Raw genomic sequence first — 10,459 nt, 5'->3', positions numbered from 1 at the left:
CTCGGGGAACCTTAGTTGACTCTGGAGATGTCGAATTGGAATGGCTGGAAAATCCAGTTGCTACAGTCACACAGGTTCCTCATTCCTTCCAGGAGCGTGAATCTAGTCGTGAATCTAGTAGTACATTAAGTACATCCCCTCGAACTGCTGACCTGCCGTGTCAATCTGAGGTTTCTCAAGTGAGTGATGAACCGCGTCGTGAACCGTGTCATGCTGCGAGGCCGAGACGTGAGCGAAGGGAGCCTGTCTGGCTACGAGACTATGTTAGAACAGTTGTTGTTTACCCAACCTGGCCCTTGAACTTTGTAGGAACATTTGCATGCTTAAGTTAAAAATTCTTTCTTGTACTTCGGACCTTATGTGGGAGGGGGTAGTGTAGCGTGGGACCTGAGCACGAGTTGGGTCGGACATGCGCAGTTTAGGAGACCTACGACTCGTGTAACTGTTATGCTAGTTTTAGTAAAGTGATTCGAACGCTAGCTGTGTTAGTTTTGTTACATATCACTGAACTCAATCTTGACCTCAAGAACATTGAGGAAGAGAAGAGGCGAATCCCAAACGACACGCCTTGTTTAGTGACACAGAAGTACAAGGAGAGGATCTAAAACGGGCGCTGAAGTCATTAAGTACCACGCGATGGTCATGTCGGTGGGAAGCGGCAAAGGTCTTACACGGGCAAATGGAACGCATTGTAAAAGCCCTACTCACACTGTCTTCAGACAAATATCTAAAAATCTACTCTGAGAGCAGAGTCTTATTGACCGCCATTTGCGACTTGGAGTTTGTCTTTGGACTGTGTGTACTGAAAGTAACCCTGAGCATCACTAATATCTTCAGGGGAAGACGGTCGACGTCATCTCCGCTCGTAGAAATGCCGACTTGACCATTCAGACCCTACGCGAGTGTCGGAGTGAAGAAAGTTTCAAACGCGCATGGCAGTTAGCATTAGCAGTGGGTCTGAAAATGAAGAAGTGGCTGACCAATTCTCAGTTTGAATTACGAGAAGCCAGGGCACCCGGACAAACGCCATCCCGCCGCCTTCAAGCCCTTGTAGGTGAAAACGCGCCAAGACAAATGCAGCTGACACCGGAATCGCAATATCGTGTAAACACTTACCATACGTCCATCGACAAGGTGCTGTCCGAGCTTGAGCTTAGGTTTAGCGGAAATGTAAGAATATTTTCACTTCATATGTAGGCCTATGTTAGTGCATCATATGCCCTCGTTTCTTTTCGACTGTTTCGTAAATATTTGGGCATGGTTCACGCCCCCCCCCCCCTTCAGCAAAAAATTACCCGCACGCCTATGATTAAAGAATTCAAAGTACCCCCACGAGAAAAAACATTTCTGGTCGCACAGAACTGTAAATTACATCTGTAGTCCAGACCATTTCCAAGTCCTTAGATTTCAAGAGTGGATGGGTCCCGCTTATGAGCATTACAAGAGTCTGGGCAGAAGTTCTGAAGCCTACCAAGCCGTGAAGGGGAATTATCTTACGTATGTACGGGAATGAGATCAGTTTGCTTAAGCCTATAGACAACTGAAACGTCTGATGGGCCACCTTTTACGGGGAAAAGAAGTCCAACTGACCTCCAGGCGTTGTTCTTTTTACAGAACACAAGACGAAGCAGCCATCGATATAGACGCTCAAGCTGCCTACTTACTGGTCGCCGAAAGCAATCCATACAGTAAGTAGAGAATTATGCTAAACTTAGCAGTTTATTCTAGATTTACTTGTCTGAACCTGCAGGTTTTTACTACATTCAATGTTAAATGAAATGCAATGCTGTCATGGCTAAAAGTAAAAAACGGTTTGTTATAAATGGGGTTGTTTGTTATACGCAATAAACAAATTTTAAATCAACATGAGGTCTTATATTCTTTGGGGAATGTTTACATGGATAGCTCAAGATGAAGGATTAACGATACCTTCTGTACGTTGTTGCCACATGCAACTATTTCAAACCACACATATCAAATATGGGACGATTTATCTTGTATAGCAACTGGTTGAGGCGGAGTTATGGCGGTGAGGGTAAAAGGCGGAATGAGTTTGCAGCATGACATGAGGCATAGCTTGCGGAATGACATAATTATGCGGAAAGTAATATTTTCAGAATGACTTAAAGAAATAAATTAAACTGAAAATTGCGCCCTTTTTTGGTGCCAATCAGTTCACAAGCAGCCGCTTCTTTAATTTTCCGTGCTCGACTACGATTACAATCAGAAAGCCAGGAAAGACTCCTTGATTTCTCACGGTCGATTAGCTTTTTCTTGAGCAACAAAGATTCTACTTGCCTTATTAGTCGGGCTGCTCGCAGCACCGATACTACATCACGAAAGTCGGCCATTGAATGAAGGTCACACTCTCTTCTGCTGTAATTTTTTTCTGCAAAAGATATTTGCACGATTAACGTCACTTTTTTTACATCTCATTTGCGTTTGAAACCGTGTGAGAAGTGTTTCTTTTCTAGACGGTGGATCGCGTGATTGTTCCTGACATAATATTCAGAGATCGAATGTGTCTTGTATTTTGTTTTCTTGGCTGCGTGGTGAAGTTTCAGGCACGCGAAACCAACAGCTGGCAGAGAACGAGAGCTCGAATCCTGGCAATCGAGTTTTGTGTGCTTTTTGTCTTTCTTTCTTTTCTTTCCCACTTTTAGTATTTTTTTCTCCTTTACCTTTACCTTTACCCTTATTAAGTTAGTAAAACCGGTTCGGCATCACATTAACTGTTTAAAAAAAATACATAACTATTAAAAAAAATACATATTAATGACTTGGCTAGTTCAAACGAACAAGGGAGGTGGGAAGAGACGCGCAAAAGCCTTAAGGAGACAGAGAGAAGTTCGCCGCTTCACTCGATTTGTGGATCACGGATTAATGTTGAGTGTAGCTAAATGTCGTGGATCGTGGGTAGTGGGTAGAGGTCGTGGATGTGGGTCGTGGGTGTGGGTGTGGGTAAATGTCGTGGGTAAAAAACGTATGGAAAAAATTATAAAAAATAATAATAATAAATAAATAAAATTGTAAAATATTTATGAAACGAAAATCTCCAACTCCTTCATTGCCCTTTTCGCCACGGCTTCTTCTTCGTCCTCTTCCCGATATTTTCCTTAGACACGTGGGACTTGGCACCCCTTTCTCACCATCACTGTATAAAAGACCATACACGTTGCCGATGGAAATTTATACATACCTGAGCTATCGCCGCAAAATAAACGAAACAGACGTAAGTTATACGTACAATTTGCAGAAAGTATGGGATCGACAGCTCTGAGTCGCTGAATGAAAGTGGCTGCTCACTATTAATCTTTATTCGATCTACAATTCCAATGATCAGCGGAGATTTCTTAACACGATGGAATGCGATCACCGTGGGAAAGGGCAGGGAAAAAGGACAATTTTGAGGTATTTCATATTTTTGCATAGAAGTCTTAGGCTAGCTAATAACTTACGAAGGAACCACCTTTATGCCCAACCTTTCAAGTTAAGGCGCGGACAGTATGTAAATTAAATTGCCTTACGTAAATATAATTTTCTCGATTTTTTTTTTGGTTTTGCGTACAAAATCTTTGCTGTAACGATTCCAAATATCATTCCTTTAACTGAAAGGACGTTTCAGTCACGAATGTTGACTTTTTTGAGAAAAAGGTTTACATAGTGTACAGAGTGTACAGAGTTTCTTATGTTAGTGTCCGTTTGCACAAAAGGATTCGCTTATTTGCTTTGCTGACCGCGGGGAAGGGGAGTAGGACTGGCATGTACACGGAGATTTTCGTCTCATGAATTTTACAACTTTTTGCCTTTTGATTTTTTAAGTTTTACTTTTTTTTGGAAAACTTTTTTTTTATTCACGAGATTTACTCACACCCACACACACACGACCCACACCCACGAACCACGACCCACGACATTTAGCTACACTCATTAATGTTTGACTCGAAGCGTTCATTTAGTCTCGAATATGATCTGATTCGTTCACCGGCGTATTTAAAATCCCTAGAATTGTTGCTAGCCCGACTTCACGTTCACACGTTTCACGTTTGATAAATCCAATTTACCACAAAGGACTGAGGAAGTCTTTTTAGTCAATCAAGTGATTCCTATAAGATTACAGAATAGAACGGGACTCCTGTTGAAGGTAATTTTTACATACAAGAATTAAAGAAAGTCAATGTGGACGATCAAATATTTCGGGTCAAAAAAAGTCTTGGCGCGAAAAGGCAATCAACTGAAAGTCCGCTGGAGAGATTTTGATTCATGGATTTTGAAATCAGATCTTGTACAAATAAAAGTGGCTCAGTTGAACGGAACGTAGGAAATAGTCTTGCATTCCATCACACTCCCAAACCGTCACGACAGAGACACCTTCAGGTGTAGTCGACAACTCGCCGACAATCAAGTATTGCAATGGGAGGGTTATGTTTGGAATCAAGAATCCTGTATCACAACCAGCGGCATTCATTTAATGACGATCTTTAAACATAGAATCGTTAGCGAACAACATTTAGTGAATCAAAACTTTGCGCCTTCAAGTAGGGGTAAACAATATTATTCTTTCCCACGTGATAATATTACTCCCGGATGGAAAAGGTATAAATTTATTTCCCATCGAAAGATCTCTAATAAAATACAGGGTTGTGGGTTCGAATTTCGTATTGAAAGACATTTTGCTGTTATAATGGGGTGGTTTCGAAAGAAAAAAACATATACACACCTGTGGGAGAAAACTTATTTTCGTTTACCGTATGAAGACGCCACTCATCAATTTGCCAGAGTTGAACGGACAGACTTTGGAGGAAAGCAAACCTACAAAGTGTTAGGCTATAGGCTCTTGGCATGACTTGATCACGTGATCAACATTCGGTAAACACGAAAACAGTTCACTTTTGAAAAATTCTGTTAGCACAAGCTGAAAGAGCATGATAAAATAAGGTAACCTGAGAATTTTCAGCCGTATATCTCAAAGAAGCGATTGCAACGGCCGCCGAAAGTTAGAAGCATTTGTATGAGAAAAACAACTTTTGCCACCCAGTCACCCTTGAATGGTTTAAAATCTTTCCCTTACGCATTTAAGGACTTAAATTGCCTATTATGAATTAAAAGGAGATTTGCGCTCTGTAATGCTTAAGGAAATATTTCACGACAGTTTTGAAAATTTCGAAATTACAAAGATTTGTATCCAAACGTGATTGGATGGCAAAAGTTGTTTTCCTATACAAGTGCTTCCAACTTTCGGCGGCCGTTGCAATCGCTACTTTTGAGATATACGGCTGAAAATTTTAAGGTTACCTAATTTTAATATGCTCCTTCAGGTTGTGCTAACAGAATTGAACTGTTTTGTGTTTATCGAAAGTTGATCACGTGATCAGGTCGTGCAAAGGGCTTATTATATCTATCTTTCCCTCATCGTGGAATGGGTCTTTCCAAATTCAGATGTCTTTGTTTAAAGAGCCGTGTCCCAAGTCTCTAACGTCTCTTTAGTCTATTCCGATTTAGTAGAAAGTTAAATAACTGGAGACCAGAGAACCAACTTTCGGAAGGAAAATAACAAAATTGTGAAAAGGAGAGGGGTAAGTAAAACATTGTTTGCAGTGTAAAAAAGAGCTAGTTTGTCTTTGCCCTCATTTATATGCACGATTTGCCCGCCAAAAGTCAGTGAACCGGAACTAGGACAATCACAGCAGCAGGAAATAGGACTTGCATAATCACATTACGCCTCCGTGATTTTAAGTCACAGACAAGTTTGACTTAACTCCTCAGACAGTATGAATTAACCAATAAAAACGTTTCTTATTTTCTAACTAACCAATTGAAAACGAAGACGTTTATCGACCTTAAAGTAACTAGAAATCCTAAACCAACTAAAAATAGCACATGACCTTATCTTAATGGCATCCCTGCGCATTTTATTCATGAGATCAAGACGAAAGGTTATGACGTCATTGGCGTTTATTTATTCCTGCGCACGCTAATGAGATTCCTGCGCAAAAAAGTGGAGTAAAACATCCCTCCTATACTACTACTACCTACCCCCTTACATGTGTGTGGGGAGTGGCGCTTTATTCGTTCAGTATGCATGCGATTAGTCATATTATTGACCGCAAGCAAAAGAACCCACCTCTTTGATTTTTGTATCCATGAGTTTGGGAGCAACATTCATTTAGGATGTGAAGGATTTGTGACACCTCAGAGTTTATTGAAGGTCAGAATTGGTCTGGACATGATGATAAATTTAAAACGGCATTTAGCTGGCAGTGTGCAAACCGCTATTCAAAAACACCTCTCTCGATATTATGGACAAGATACCCAACGCGTCACCACTTCCTGGGCGGACAGGAAAGCCCTCCAGGATATAAAGAATTGTCCTATTAGATCTTATATCGCCATTGATTTGGCCCTGAACATGAAATGGATAGTAAAAGTGGGGGATAAATATTACCCAAACCCGATCAATTTAAACTTCCGTTTACCCTTGATAATAGTAGCAAACGTTATAATGCTATTACTAAGACAGAATTTTATAGCAATAACAAAGATCTGATGCAAGTCAGTTCACATGAATGGCTTCATTTTTGCTTGATGGTGGATTGGGTGTTTTCTAATTTGGATCCCTGTTTTAAGAAAGCAGTGATTCGTCCTATAGTACATGTGAATATTTAGGTCTACCGTCCCTACCCCCATGTTTGTATTATCGAGCATGCGCTCTGACTGTTAAGCGATTGAATACACATGTTTTCACGAGCAGCGATGGTGTGTGTGTTGGTGGTTAAATCCGATTCAATCCTTGGTTAAATCCTTAAGACACTACATTTTGGCGACGAGGACGGTCATTTGAAGACGTTTATTCGAGATGGCAAGTGTATATTTAAGCGACGCACACGGATTAAAGCCGTTTGCCTGTTCAGAAAGTGCTGGTATTTCCGTACGCTGGGAAAGATGGCTTCGAGATTTTGAATTGTTTGCGACCGGAAAAGGAGTCAAAAATGTCGATCACAAGAAGGCTTTATTGCTGCACACTGCGGGATTAAATGTGCAAGATATTCATTTCACGTTGACCGAAGAAGGAGGATCAGATAGCTTTCCGAAAGCAAAGGCGACCCTGAATAAATATTTCAAACCGCAAGCGAATGTTCCGTATGAAAGGCCTTGTTTTCGTGAAACAAGTCAACTGGCAAACGAAACCGTCGAACAGTTTGTTTCTAGACTGAGACAGAAAGCCCAAACCTGCGAATTCGGAAACGCTGCAACTGTGGATGAGCAAATTCGTGATCAAGTGATAAGCAAATGCTTGTCGCACGAACTCCGTCGGAAGTTACTTCAGAAGGGTTGAAACTTGACACTGCCACAATTAAGAGAAATTGCTCGTTCTTTGGAGGAATCTGAAAAACCGGCCCGTTCAATCGAAGGAGGAAGTGGTGAGGTCCGTAGTGAAGTAAATAGTGTGAGCGGAAAGATGAATTACAAAGGGGATGCGAGCGCAAGAAAAGTCAAATGTTTTTGTTGTCGATATACGGGACATAAAGCCAACGATCGTCGATGTCCACCGAGAGGGAAACACTGCAGGAAGTGTAATGGATCAGGACATTTTTAGGCTGTGTGTAAAACTAAGGAGAAGCAAACCAGTGGTCGAGGAGCTGGAGGGCCGCGTAAACCAGACGTCGGAAAGAAGGGAGGTGCAGCTCACCATGTAAGGCGGGTAGAAACTGAAGGTACTCAGGGTGATGATTGTGAATATGCTTTTTGCATTTTAGATGATTCTAATGTTTCAAGTGATGGGAAAATTCCTGTGAAGATAGGAGGTTTACCAGTAACAATGATTATAGATTCTGGTGCTAGTTACAATGTCATAGGTCTTAATGTATGGGAAAATCTGAAAGCAAATAAGGTTGCATGTGTGTCGACTAAAGCTTCAAAGAAGTTGTATGCATATGGTAGTAAGCAACCACTACAAGCTGCACGTATGTTTACTGCAGAAGTGTCTGTTGGAGAGAGTCTGTTAAGTGGGGTCGAATTTGTTGTCATTGAAAATGAGGAACACGCCCTCCTTGGGCGGGAAACTGCCATTTCTCTAGGAGTTTCGAAGCTGAGAGCTCACGTGAATTCACTAGAGGTTTCTACGGATGGAGCAAAAGGGGAGGTCAGTATTTCTGAAAGTTCCCAGGATGTTGTGAAAGTATCGGCAAACTGAAAGATTTTCAGCTAAAGTCCCGATTGACCCAGAGGCACCACCTGTAGCACAACAAATTAGGCGGGTCCCTTACCACTTGCGTGATAAACTGAGTACCAAACTGGATAAACTTGTGGGACTAGACATCATTGAAAAAGTGAGTGGACCAGGCTCGTGGGTCTCACCAGTGGTAGTGGTGCCCAAGCCCTCTGGCGATATTCGTTTGTGTGTGGATATGCGAAAGCCAACATGGCAGTAAAACGAGAGCGTTTCCCAATACCCACCATTGACGAAGTTTTACAAGATCTGAACGAGAGCCAAGTCTTTATTGTTTGTATTATCGAGCATGCGCTCTGACTGTTATGTGATTGAATACGCATGTTTGCACGAGCAGCAATGGTGTGTGTGTAGGTGGTTAAATCCGATTCAATCCTTGGTTAAATCCGTAAGACACTACACGTCCCTCGAGAATCATTTTAGTATATATTAATATTACCCAAACCCGACCAATTTAAACTTCCGTTTACCCTATGATAATAGTAGCAAACGTTATAATGCTATTACCAAGACAGAATTTTATAGCAATATCAAAGATCTGATTCAAGTCAGTTCACATGAATGGCTTCAATTTTACTTGATGGTGGATTGGGTGTTTTCTAATTTAGATCCCTGTTTTAAGGTAGCAGTGACTCGTTTCTCGACCATCATTTTAGTGTATTTCAACTTGGTTCAGAGCCAAATTGTGGGAGAACAGAAAATAGATCTTTTAGTGGAAGCCCATTGTAATGGACAGCAACAAGGTACCATATATTATGAACCCAAACACATTCAAAGGGGTCCTTGCTGATTCCAACATAATATCGAAACAATTAAAACAGAAATAAGAAAAATGATGGTTCTGTGAAAGAGCTGGATCAAGGAAAAACATTGATGAGGGTCTTGTTCAGACAGGTATAAAAGTTCGTCTAGATCACAAGATTCAAAATATTCCGTAACATGAGTTTTATACGCTGTCAACCACCGATGACTGGTGGAAGCTTAACGCGTTACCACACGCCCTATTATTTCTGAAGACGGGCCTATAATAACAGAATCCGCTCAAAAAGCCTTGCCCAAGGTACAAGAAGGAAACCCTTTGTCAGAGGTAGCCAAACCATTCGCTCAGGATATAAAAACAGGCTTCAAACGTAAGGCACCTTCTACTGCATCACAACTCGTGAAAATGGCTGTTACTGGAAAAGTTAAACGAACCTTCAAAGACGTGCTTTCGACATGAAACGAGTCAAAACTATTAGGCACCCCAATTCCTTTTTTACCGAGAAGGTATGGTCGTGGCATCTCTAAACGTATAAAAAGACGATCGGTACGCCGTCGTCTCGCTATCAGACGTAAACGCGTGGCACACACACCGTTAAGATGAGTGTAGACCTGTTTACCTTACCTCAAGTTGATAATTCCAAACCCAATTATAGTTATGCAAAGTATACACCTGTATCAACGAGAATTAACCCAATTGATATTGAAGTGACACAACTAGCTGATTAAGTGGATTTAAATTAAATTTATGTGCAAATTGATGTACGCCTCATCGCCGCCGCCACCACCGCCGGACTGACTGATGTGATTGATGCTGCCTCCGATAACACAGCAACCAAATACGTCTGCTAAGTCAATAATTTGGCTTATGCAATCTTTAAAAATATCACTATGACCTTAAATGGGCGACAAATTAATCCAGACAGTAGTCACTATGCCTACCAGGTGGCTTATTTAGAAACATTCTTAAATTACAACTAAGAAGGGGGGTCAAGAAGAAGGAGCGACCGTGTTAGCCCCTCAAGGTTGAGTGAATCAACTCAATGTGATACCCTTCCTAATCAGAACGAGCGGTACAGATGGTAAACCTACCAACACATGATACAAACATACAGATTCCTTTGCTTTGAAAGAAGCCACTAAAAAATTTTACGACAATAAAGTCGTTACTGTTAGCCATGTTTCATACCGGAAAATTATTAGCACCTGGTGTCAAGCTAGGATTGAAATTATATTTGAACAGTCCTAATTTTTACTTGTGGGAAACCAGTATTGCGGCTATAAAACAAGTTAGCTTTACTAATGATGTTATCAGTCTTAGTCTCTATTTGGCTAGACCTATTCTAAACCCTACCCTCTACAACGGTTTGGCTAAAGAACTGGTGGAAGGCAAATGAATCAAGTATTTAGTCACGACCAGTGAAATCAGAACGTTTACCTTTCGTAGGAAAAAACACAACCGGATGAGGG

The sequence above is a fragment of the Porites lutea genome, chromosome 6 (genome assembly GCF_958299795.1).
Source record: "Porites lutea chromosome 6, jaPorLute2.1, whole genome shotgun sequence".
Classification (NCBI taxonomy): Eukaryota; Metazoa; Cnidaria; class Anthozoa; order Scleractinia; family Poritidae; genus Porites; species Porites lutea.
This window is presented reverse-complemented; position numbering follows the sequence as displayed.